This window comes from Rattus norvegicus, chromosome 5 (assembly GCF_021556685.1).
Source record: "Rattus norvegicus strain SHRSP/BbbUtx chromosome 5, alternate assembly SHRSP_T2T, whole genome shotgun sequence".
Taxonomy (NCBI): Eukaryota; Metazoa; Chordata; class Mammalia; order Rodentia; family Muridae; genus Rattus; species Rattus norvegicus.
The window spans coordinates 120116938-120128570 of NC_141538.1; the positions used below are offsets into that span (position 1 = coordinate 120116938).

General features: G+C 41.7%; 1 long non-coding RNA gene and 2 pseudogenes across 1 annotated transcript; 1 reads left to right on the top strand and 2 right to left on the bottom strand.

Moving 5' to 3' along the window:
• Nucleotides 1-521: 521 nt before the first annotated feature.
• Nucleotides 522-950, top strand: LOC148005937 (large ribosomal subunit protein eL21 pseudogene; annotated as a pseudogene).
• Nucleotides 951-1088: 138 nt separating this feature from the next.
• Nsmce1-ps1 (NSE1 homolog, SMC5-SMC6 complex component, pseudogene 1) lies at nucleotides 1089-1885 on the bottom strand (annotated as a pseudogene).
• Nucleotides 1886-1888: 3 nt separating this feature from the next.
• LOC148005938 (uncharacterized) lies at nucleotides 1889-8106 on the bottom strand. Its single transcript, XR_015620380.1, has 3 exons — nucleotides 7860-8106; nucleotides 3819-3950; nucleotides 1889-3200 (listed from the first exon to the last, which is right to left on the bottom strand). It is a non-coding gene; the product is annotated as an uncharacterized LOC148005938 (long non-coding RNA).
• Between the last annotated feature and the right edge of the window lie 3527 nt (nucleotides 8107-11633).

Below are 11633 nucleotides of genomic sequence, written 5' to 3' on the forward strand. Positions count from 1 at the left end.
TCCCAGCACCAGTAAAAGATAGCAGAGCCAGGCGTGAGATGCCCAAGCAGATAGCACTTGCCACGCAAGGAACTGAGTTCAAGCTCTAGAACCCATGGTGAAAGAGAGCCAACTCCCCAAAGTGGTCCTCTGAGAGCCATACTCATGCTATGGTATATGCATGCCCACACTCACGCATCAAACACTCTTATTTACTAATTATTTATTAGTAATCAATATTATTAATCAATTATTAATCAATTAATAGAGCCCAGAAGAACTAGGGGGGAAAGGAAGAAAAATATTAACAGATATGAGTGCATGCTATTAGAAGGGGACCATGAGCAGGGAAAGAGTTACATGAAAAAAAAAGTTAAAAAATGAAAAAAAAATTATCATGATCTGGTTAAACTATGAACAAGAAACAATGACGCCTTTAAAAAAAATTTTTTTAAGCCATCAGGAAACATTTACTAAAAACCTTTTAAGAGCAAGTATCCTTCCTTTCCGCCAGGGCAGCCATCTTCCAGTAACTCGCCAAAATGACGAACACAAAAGGAAAGAGGAGAGGTACTCGGTATATGTTCTCTAAGCCTTTTAGGAAACATGGAGTCGTTCCTTTGGCCACATACATGCGAATCTACAAGAAGGGTGATATTGTAGACATCAAGGGAATGGGCACTGTTCAAAAAGGAATGCCCCATAAGTGTTACCACGGCAAAACCGGAAGAGTCTACAATGTCACCCAGCATGCCGTGGGCATCATTGTAAACAAGCAAGTTAAAGGCAAGATTCTGGCCAAGAGGATCAATGTGCCGATTGAGCACATCGAGCACTCGAAGAGCAGAGACAGCTTCCTGAAGCGTGTGAAGGAGAACGATCAGAAGAAAAAGGAAGCCAAAGAGAAGGGCACCTGGGTTCAGCTGAAGCGCCAGCCTGCGCCACCCAGAGAAGCCCACTGTGAGGACTAACAGGAAAGAGCCTGAGCTGCTGGAGTCCACTCCATACGGATTCATGGCCTAATGGACACAAAGGAAATAAAGGACCCAGACTGCAAAAAAAAAAAGCAAGTATCAACCAGGAACGCAGTTCTAAATGGGCCCTGAGGGTCAGCCCACCAAGAGCCAGAACGATGCAGGATGCTGCCGGGTCCTCAAGAACTTTCTGCTTGACATGAGATGCCAGCCTCCCACTCTTTCTCAGTGTCGAAGACTTCTGCTATGTCGTGGGGCCAGTAGTCATTACAGTGGGGACAGTGTGGTTCAGAGGCAGCCTGGAAGTACTTGGCCATCCAAAGCAAATGCATCCTAATACCACACGACTCAGCTTTGACCCTCGAAGAGGAAACTGTGGCGGATGTTGCATATCTTCATAGCTCTCTCGGATTAAACGGATGAACCGCTCCATCTCCAAGATAGCCTGGCCATGCAAGGTGAAGCCCCTCCTCCCCCCAGCCACTTGCTCTGCACAAACTTCCGCATCACCTGCTCCACTTTCTCCTTCCTCATCTTTTTACCTCTGCGACTAACAACTGGGTTCAAAATGTTTGAAGCAAAGCCAGTTTCTGAGTTAACGATCAGTTTCCTAAGCCTTTCTATACAGATCCAGCTTGGTCTCTGGACATTTTGGAAACTGAAGCTGTAGCAAGATTCGCCAGCGCATAAATGGGTCTTCAGTGACCCATTTATCTCAGTACACAGGACTCCAAGACACTGTTGATATTGTTGATGAAGTCCTCCAGCTTAACTACAGGAGCAGTTCGGTCATGAACGATGTAACAGTGGCTCTGCAGACGCCTAACTTCCCACTCCTCCAGCACGCCGTGAATCAGCAGCAGCTGGAGGAAGTGCTGGTGCACCTCCCTCACAGCTCTTCCGGTGCTGCCTTGGATGTCGGAAGGATCTAAAGCCCCGCCTTTAAATTTTTAATTAATAATTAAGTAATTAATTAACAGAAAAAAGTGAAAGAAAGCCCAAAAAATGTGTTCAATAGACCTAGATAGACAGGCAAGCTAGAGAAGGTTAAAGTCTACGAGTGAGTACCAGTTTGAAACATCAAGAGATCCAAAGCCAGGGTAAGGAAGGGCTCAGCATCCTGTGGCAGTCCCAGCAGGATCTCAGAGAGGGATGCAATCTTAGAGGATGTGGTGCCCCCACTAACTCACACAGGGAAAATGTAGCCCCAAAAATGTATGAGACCTTGGGTTCAATTTCCAACACCATAAAATGATAATTAAGAATGAAAAAGATGGAGTCCTGGAAGATACTGGTAATCTTTTTTTTTTTTTCTTTTTTTCGGAGCTGGCGACCGAACCAAGGGCCTTACCCTTGCTAGGCAAGCGCTCTACCACTGAGCTAAATCCCCAACCCCAATACTGGTAATCTTTTTGTTAAACAAGAGTTTGTAACGAGAGGAAAGCCTACAGTGGAAGGGATGGTGTACAAATAAACTAGGCAAGTTTTAAATGCATATAGGACTGCAAAAAAAAAAAAAATTAACTACCCAAAGAAAGAGCAAAACAAAATGAACTTGGGCAAATCTAGTCTAGGGGCTGCTGGCCTGCTTTCCTGACCAAGGTCTCTGTGACTTTAAAGTAGAGAGTCTTCAATACCAGCTGATGTCCTAAAGCTGAAATGAGGTGACAAACTTGGGCAGCTCAGAAAACAAAGTAGGCGTCTCTGGATATCATGGAATAAATTCAGCAGGTGCATTGGATAAAAATTAAGTAAAAGAATCCATTTCCTAATCTTTCAAATATGCCTACATTTTTGCTTTAAATTCCTCTTCTTTCTTTCTTCCTTCCTTCCTTCCTTCCTTCCTTCCTTCCTTCCTTCCTTCCTTTTGTAAGGAGGCCCAGAACAGTCTTCACTATAGAACAAGACTCAGTTTCCCTATCCCTCTTTCCAAAAAAGAGAAAGAAAAGAAGAGGGATGGGGTTGATGCTGGGTATAGTGGCACATATTCAGTATGTGGGAGGCTAAAGCATGTAGCTTTGAGGCCATCCTGGGATTCCAGATGAGGATCTGTCTGAGGGGCTGGAGATGGAGCTCCACTGGTTGGGGCTAGCATGCCTGAGACTCTGGATTCGACGCTCAGCACTGCAGAAAACCGGGTGTGGCGGTGCCCGCCTGTAATCTCAACATTCAGGAGGTGCAGAAGGCAAACTGAAGCTCACGATCATCCTTCAGGGGGTTGGAGGCCCGTCTGAGTCAGATGAGAACCTGTCTCAAGAACAAACAAACAAAATAGTGCACTAACAGATAAGCATCTGCCCACCTGACCATCTGTGGTAACCCACATCATTGGTTCTCAAGGACAAAAGTGTTTTGTTTCTATGTGCTGAAGAAACTTAGTAAATTGCTAAAACCAAGACTGCGTGAGTGGAATTTCACCGTTCTACATGTTTCCAAAAAGTCTGAAAACCTCCTGTTAAGAAGCAGTGTCATGTTTTTATGGTAGACTAGCAAATTATGTGAGCTACTAAATCAACTTGGTTCATTTATTTACTTTGTTTATCGGTCAGACCTGCCCAGTACAGGATTTTACCACTATAAATGGGCCCCAGGACTAACTCATGCAGGCAGACAACAACTCCATCAAACCCAGTAATTAATTGGGCAGTCCTCCTCCATATGTCAAGGTGACTGCTCATTAAAGCAGTGCATATGGCTCGTACCTGCACGCGCCTAGCCTTTTGCTTTTGTTCATGGTTCAACAAATTTATGAACTATAGATCTAGTGGAACAATGAAAAAATTAGTTCAGGGGACATTATAATAAGACTGAGGATTTCAAATTAGAAAGGAAAAATTTAAAGCAAGAGAAATAGGTCACACCGACAGCAGACGTCACGAGGAACTCAGAGCGAGCATCTGTGGATTGGCTTCTATGTCCAACGCACAGCTAGAGTTGAGAAACACGGAGAGTCGTTGTCTGCACCCCAAGTCTTGCTTTGATTTGAAGGGATATCGTCTGTGTTGGAAAGATGAGGTAACAGCAGAAAGTTATCACGGGTGAATGCCACCATATTCATCCATTTTATCGTCACCATAACCAAACACCTGACAGACAGATGTTAAGGTGAGAAAACGTCACTTTGGTTCACCTTTCCAAAAGGTCCAATACGTGATGGTGTGGCCCTGTGCAGGAGCAGAGCATCATGGTAATGTGGACATGCGGAGAGGCTAGTCTCCACCCAGGAGCAAGCAGGAAACAGAGAGACAAGAACTGGGGCCAGGTGACCTACCTTTCCAGGTAGTCGCCACCTCCTTAACTTCCTATACCCTCACAAAAGAGCTCGAGGCACTGGACACTGGGCATTCATACGAGTCGCTGTGAGGGACATTCCACATCAAACCACAAGAGACCACCACAATTCTCATTTAAGATGACAAGATGTGAATGAGTGAAGTATGTCATTTTGCCTAGGGCTTGTATTTACTCCATGCAAAAATTAAATATTCAATTTGGTAAAATGAAAAATAAAGACTACCAAGGCAGGTGTGGCAATGCCTGCCTCTAATCTCAATATTTGGAAGGCGGAGGCACAAAGAGTTAATGACAGTCTGGGGGACAGCGAAATGGTTCAGTGGCTAACATGGCTTGCCGGGTAGCCTGTGTTGACTCCATAGAACCCATGGTGTATGGAGAGAACTAACAGAACTAACTCTCAAAGTTTTCCTTTAATCTCAGCACTCAGGGGGCAGAGGCAGGCAAAGCTCTGTGAGTTCAAGGCCAGTCTAGTCTTTAAATTGAGTTCCAGAACAACCAGAGCTACGCAAAGAAAACTTGTCTCCAAAACAAAATAAACCAACAACAGCTGTCCTTTGACTTCCACATGCATTGTATGATATTGCATATACCTCCAGTCACAAATCCACATCACACACACACACACACACACACACACACACACACACACACACACACACCCCAAATCAAATAGAGTCTGAGCCACGTTAAAGCCTATCAAAAGAGAGAGAAAGGGGAGAGGGGGAGGGAGAAAGAAGGAGGAGAAGAGGGAGAGGGAGAGAGAGAATCTGTTGACCAGCAAGACTGCTCAGCAGGTAAAGGCACTGGCTGCCAAGCCTGAGTCTGGTCCTCAGGACCCACAGGGTAGGAGAAGAGAACCAATTCCACAAGTCATCCTCTGACCTGCACATGTGCTGCACTGTGGTATGCGTACATGCTTGCACATTCAATGATGATGAAGAAATAAATACATTGAATAAAAATAATTTTATTCTCTAACTTTATCACAGAAGTAATCTGAGAACCCAGGAGACGTAAGCAGGAGGACCCTGGTTTTGAGGCCAGCTTGGCCTACATAGTAAACTCTTCTTGAAGAGAGAGGCTGGGAAAGCTCTCTTACACATAGATTGTGAATAATATCTGGACTCAGATTCTCCACTCGTGCTGGCAGCCTCTGATCACGTGACTTCCCCTACTACGGATTGTTACTGCTCTCCTACCTTACATTCAAAAAAGAAGCAGGAAGTAAGAACAGACGCTGGACTGGGCTCATCCCTGACGCTGTTAGCTGATTCAGTCTCGGGCAGGTCATTTTGGTCCCTGTGGCAATGAATCCTACCATACTCATTGAAAGAAAGAGCTTAAGGCTGGAGCGATGGCTCAGTGGTTAAGAGCACTAGTTGTTCTTGTAGAGGACCCAGGTTCAGTTCCCAGCACCCACAGGGCACTCATTACCATCCATACTCATACATATGAAATAAACCAAAACAATCTTAAAAAGCATATTATATATGCATATAATATAATACGCATTAGAATTGGAGTGGATGAATGATTTTCAAGTCATGCTGAGAAACATGGAAAAGAGAGAGACACACAAACAGGTAATTTCTGGTGCACTTCCTTCTCAAATAAACAACTGGGAACGGAAGGAAAGACAGAAGGAAAGACAGCTTTTTTTTTTTTCTTTTTTTTCCGGAGCTGGGGACCGAACCCAGGGCCTTGCGTTTGCTAGGCAAGCGCTCTACCACTGAGCTAAATCCCCAACGACACACAAACAGGTAGGAAGCCTCTGACTTCTAGGAGAGTAGCTGTCCGTAGATCTGTTCTACATATTAAGTTTCAGAGATGGTTCTGGCGTGAGTCAACCCAGGGCTTTACAAACACTGCAGCTTGACCAAATACTAAGCATTGTTGCACTTCGAACACTGGACTCTCCTCTCTCTCTGGGTACACTCCAATCCCTCAGACTGTTTTATCTGCTCTGACCTGTTTTAGAGACATTTTAACTGAATCCTAGCATTCTTTCCCATCACTGCAATTCTGAATCTGTCCGCTCAAAAAAAAAATTGATTTTTTTTTCCTCTACTCACATTCATCAGTCCATTTTGGAAGCACCCTTTGCCACAGTCTTAAATAAGTAAATAGGATAACTGTGGTAATTGCCTGACCTGAAAAGTGTGTAGAGCTTCAAGGTTAATGGTCCTGGCTCAAGATTTTCGCTACAAACAGCAGAATCCTCTAGCCCTTTGCTGAGACATCGGTTCGATAGGAAGAGGAAATCAAGCCATGAATCGAATTACTCAAAAGAGAATTATCTAAGTCCCCGAATGATCTAATGCACCTGAGCTGTGCTCCAGAAAGAACTGTCTCAAAGAACTTCAGTAAGACAGGCATTCCCTGGACGTATGGTAGAAAAGTCAAGTATTTAACAAAACAAAACACAAAAGCCTACATACCCAAGAAATGGTGCAGCCCTGTTTCTAATGTCCTAATAATTCCTTGATTTATTTTATAACACTGAAATTCCCTCCACATGAAGGAAAAAGAATCATTACTATTAAAGCTCTCCATGACTGAAATTCCTTTAATCAGTTTTTATTAAAGACTGTCAAACACATACATCATTAGGGGACTTTTAAATCTGAATTTTATTGAAGATGCATTACATATGTTTTAACATTTCAGTTCCGCAATGCCCATAAGCAATAGTGTTACTGTATCACTTCATTGTTTGTGGTGGTGGGCATGGGGGGGGGGGGGAATTGAATTTTCTAGCAAACACCATGATCCTAACAGCAAAGAAAATCTAGGCAAGGAGCCAAGATTCCCCATCCTCTCTTCTGGTATGGCCTCTCTCTCTCTCTCTCTCTCTCTCTCTCTCTCTCTCTCTCTCTCACACACACACACACACACACACACACACACACACACACACACACACACACACACACACAAGCATTCGAGCACAAGGTGAGGACAAACCCCATGTCAATGTCCTCAGCAAATCCCCTGCCTCCCAGTCAGGAAGTCTTCAGAATAGAATTTCCTCCTCTGAGTAGAGGTTTCTTGCTTCTGGATAAAGCTATCCAGTTGACCAAAGACACTTTCCACTGCACTAAGTAACTACCTTCCCTCCACACCATTCCAAGGGAAGCACTAACAGTCTTCTCTTTACTTGGACTCAAATATGTTCATTTGACACTAGAAGGAGATGTTAATCAGGTTGATACTTAGTTACTAGGGTAGAAGGAATAGTTAAATTCCAATTAGTTAAGAATTAGGAGTAAATTGAGGCCAGATATATATTATATATGTGTGTGTGTACTCTCTCTCTCTCATATATATATATGTATGTATGTATGTATGTATGTATGTATGTCTGTCATAGTCCACACCAGGATTCTGTCCGTAGCCTCAAACCGGTTTAAACTGCGAGGCTCAAGGAAACTACTCCGGTGCTTTCACTTTCTTTCTTTGCTGCTTTCTCTGAGCCTTTACAGTTTTTTCTTCTTGGTGTCTGACTCAGTACCTGGCTCTAAGAGGACCCCACCTCAGGCAATATGCATCTGAAACAACCCATACTCCATAAAACAGCACCATTAATTCAAGCATGTTTGTGACACTTACACAGACTGGATCACGGAAGAGGTGGAGGATGCTTCTGTGTGCTTGTTTGCTGCTTTGATAAATGTTGTTCAGAAAGGGGGGATGGAATTTGAATTTAAGAATAGGAAGGATGTTAAACATCCTTGAATGCAGTACCCCTTAACTGTTTGGATTCTTTGTCCATTGAGAAACTGAGAGATGAATCGCATACTCAGAAAGAAATGAACACAGATGTACACATTAAAGCCTCCATTGTTCCACGAACCACGCCTACTTTACTTTCTTTTTCCGGTCTATTCTTTTGTTTTCTTTTGATGTTTTTGTTTTCTGTTTTGTTGTTGTTGTTTGAGACTGTCTTTCTGTTTAGGCCTGGCTGCCGAGGAATTCACGCTGTAGACCAGGCTAGCCTCAAACTCATGTCTGCCTGCGTTGCCTCCTGAATGGTAGGATTAAAGGCATGCACCACCACTGCCCAGCTATCAAAAAAAGGTTTTTAAAGATTTTTATCCAGTTCAAAGTATGCATGAGTAAGACTACACGTCAGCCAGATATCTACTAGTACTTAGAAGGTAAAGATGGAGACAGGAGAATTGCACATTTAAAGCTAGCAAGGTTGAAGTTAGCCTAGGGTGTATGTGCAAATTTTATCTCAAAAACTAAAAAGCTAGACATGAAATCAGGCCTGTGTCTCAATCTATACTCCTAACTCTCAGGAAATAGATCAGAAAGATCGGAGTTCAAGGCTAGTGAGTTTGAGGCCAGCCTAAGATGTATGAGGCCTTGCTTAAGAGGGAAAGTATATGTGTGTGTGTGTGTGTGTGTGTGTGTGTGTGGTGTGTGTGTGATGTGTGTGTGGTGTGTGGTATGTGTGTGGCGTGTGTGTATATGTGTGTGATGTATATATGTGTGTGTGTGGTGTGTATATGTGTGTATGTGTGTGGTGTGTATCTGTGTGTGTGTGTGTGGTATGTGGTGTGTGTATGTGTATAAGTGTGTGTGTGGTGTGTGGTGTGTATGTATGTGTGTGTGTGTGGTGTGTGGTATGTGTATATGTGCGTGTGTAGTGTGTGGTGTGTGTGTGTGTATGTGTGTGTATATGTGTGTGTATGTGTATGGTGTGTGTATATGTGTGTGTATGGTGTGTGTGTATATGTGTGTGTGTGGTATGTGGTGTGTGTATGTGTATGTGTGTGTGTGGTGTGTGTGGTGTGTGTATGTGTGTGTGTGTGGTGTGTGGTATGTGTATATGTGTGTGTATAGTGTGTGGTGTGTGTGTGTGTATGTGTGTGTATATGTGTGTGTATGTGTATGGTGTGTGTATAGTGTGTGGTGTGTGTGTGTGTATGTGTGTGTATATGTGTGTGTATGTGTATGGTGTGTGTATATGTGTGTGTGTGGTGTGTGGTGTGTGTGTGTATATGTGTGTGTGTGGTGTGTGTGTATATGTGTGTGTATGTGTATGGTGTGTGTATATGTATGTGTGTGGTGTGTGTATGTGTGTGTGTGTGGTGTGTGGTATGTGTATATGTGTGTGTATAGTGTGTGGTGTGTGTGTATATGTGTGTGTATGTGTATGGTGTATGTATATGTGAGTGTATGGTGTGTGTGTATATGTGTGTGTGTGGTGTGTGGTGTGTGTGTGTATATGTGTGTGTATGGTGTGTGTGTATATGTGTGTGTATGTGTATGGTGTGTGTATATGTATGTGTGTGGTGTGTATATGTATGTGTATGTGTATGGTGTGTGTGTGTGTGTGTGCACACCCACTTAGGAATTGTGGTTTTGAGAAAGATGCCTTATTCGTGTTGAGTACAGTATTCTTCAGATCTAAGTTTTAATGTTCTATTGTCATAGCTTTTCCTGTGAAGATCTAAACAGATTATGAGTTTTCTACAAAACAAATGGTTAATAAGCTATAAACCTGCTGGAGGAATAAATCAGCCAATGGGGCATGCTCGTTGAATGTCTCCATCACAGGGAGGGTATTGTACCCACTCTACCCCTGACTAAGTTTACATTGTAATATGGCTCGTAAGACTCACTGTACTGAATAAAAATTTAGGCAATTAGTGGTCTTATTCCTTAGGAAGAACTGCTCTCTATCGTATATTAACACAGATCTCACTCAATTAAAATTGCTCACAGTCAGCAAAAATAATTTCTGCATTGTAATGAAATAATGAAATAATTATATGCAAGGGAGGACTTGTGATCTTTTTAATTATTCTATTCTTCATTTTTAAAAGGGCTATTTGAAAACGTACTCTTATAATTGATTGCTATAAATCAGTCAAATTCATTCTAAGGATCATAAATATTCTAACTTTTAAAAGACAAAGAAATGCTAAATATTCAATAGAATACTTCAGTATTCAGAAAATTTAATCTGGGGGGAAAGGAGAGACTGCTCTTTGGAAAATAAAAAAGTAAATTTGTTGTCCCGTGAAAAATGAAATATCTTGAATGTCAGTGACAGAAATGGAATTAACAAGAGATCTTTTTATTGTTTTTTAAGGTCATTAGGCTGTGAATTCTGTAATTATGGAAATCGTCAGGCCAGTTCTCTGAGAATGTTTGCTCCCATCCATAAGGTAGTGGAATGTTCAATCAGTCTCTCTCGTGGGAAAGTTAGGTCATAACTGTAAGTGTACCAGCAAAATCGAATTAAGCAAAGAGATTTCATTAGTATTTATAGCCAGAAGGCATCTGTAAAAGTACAGGGCAAAGAAGTTATGTGGAAGTCAGAGGAGGGGGAAGAATGGGTTCCTAGTGACAAAGGCGCGTCTGAGTGAGATCTGAGTGTGTAATGAATGCGAGCTATTGAACGGGGCTGCAGGGAGGGAACTGCGAAGATGTCAAATATTGATTTTCCTGGGTATGCCTTTGGACTACATATGTAATTGTTTGGATTCGCTGTCTTCATGGTACAACAATATTTGTTGTCGAAGGTTAAAAAGCATGATGCAAAATCAACTAAAAACTGAGATACATGTTGGAGAATTAGAATACTCCTCCGCTCAGAGTCTCGTTAAAGAAGTTCCTATGTTGGCTTGAAAGAGGACAATCTAAATTGAGAAAATACGTGCACGTATTTTCCAAAAGAAACCAAGTTGTTACTGACAATAATTTTCTTTTAACGTCATTTTAAAACTGTGCTTGCTTTCTTATTTTATTGCATATTCTTCTAATTTTGAAAGTTAGGCCAGACTCAATCTTTCTGTATGTATCATTACAATGGATACAATTAGTGCTAAATGGATAATAAAAGTCTGATGCTGCCCCTGTATCAGAACTTTTCCCTTTCATATTTTCCTTTTCAGTACTAAAACTCTCAAAAAGAAATGGGTGTTTTAAAGTCTGTGTAAGCATACATAGGTAATGAAAAGTCACAGCCTCAATAGTCAGGCTAGTAACTCACTAAATAAAATAATTTGTTAAATATTTTATGCAATATTTTTGACTATTCAAATCTCAACAAAGAATGTCAAGATCATGACTTTTAAATAATGGGTTTGTTTCATTGGTCTTCTTCGAAACCTTAATTATAGTTAAGAACAAAATAATATTTTGTTCTCTATTGTTAATAGCAACAACACTCATTTTAGAGAGGTGTCATTGTACTTAAAACCACAAGTATCACAAACTAAAAATAACAACACTTAATGAAAGAAAGAAAAAAGGTGCATAAAAACATTTCAAGCATTTATTAGCAAGTCACAAACAGGTAAGGGGAGGGTGTAATATCTTTCAAGAACCTGTCATTTTAATAGTGCAAAAATTTCTAGCTAAAAGAAG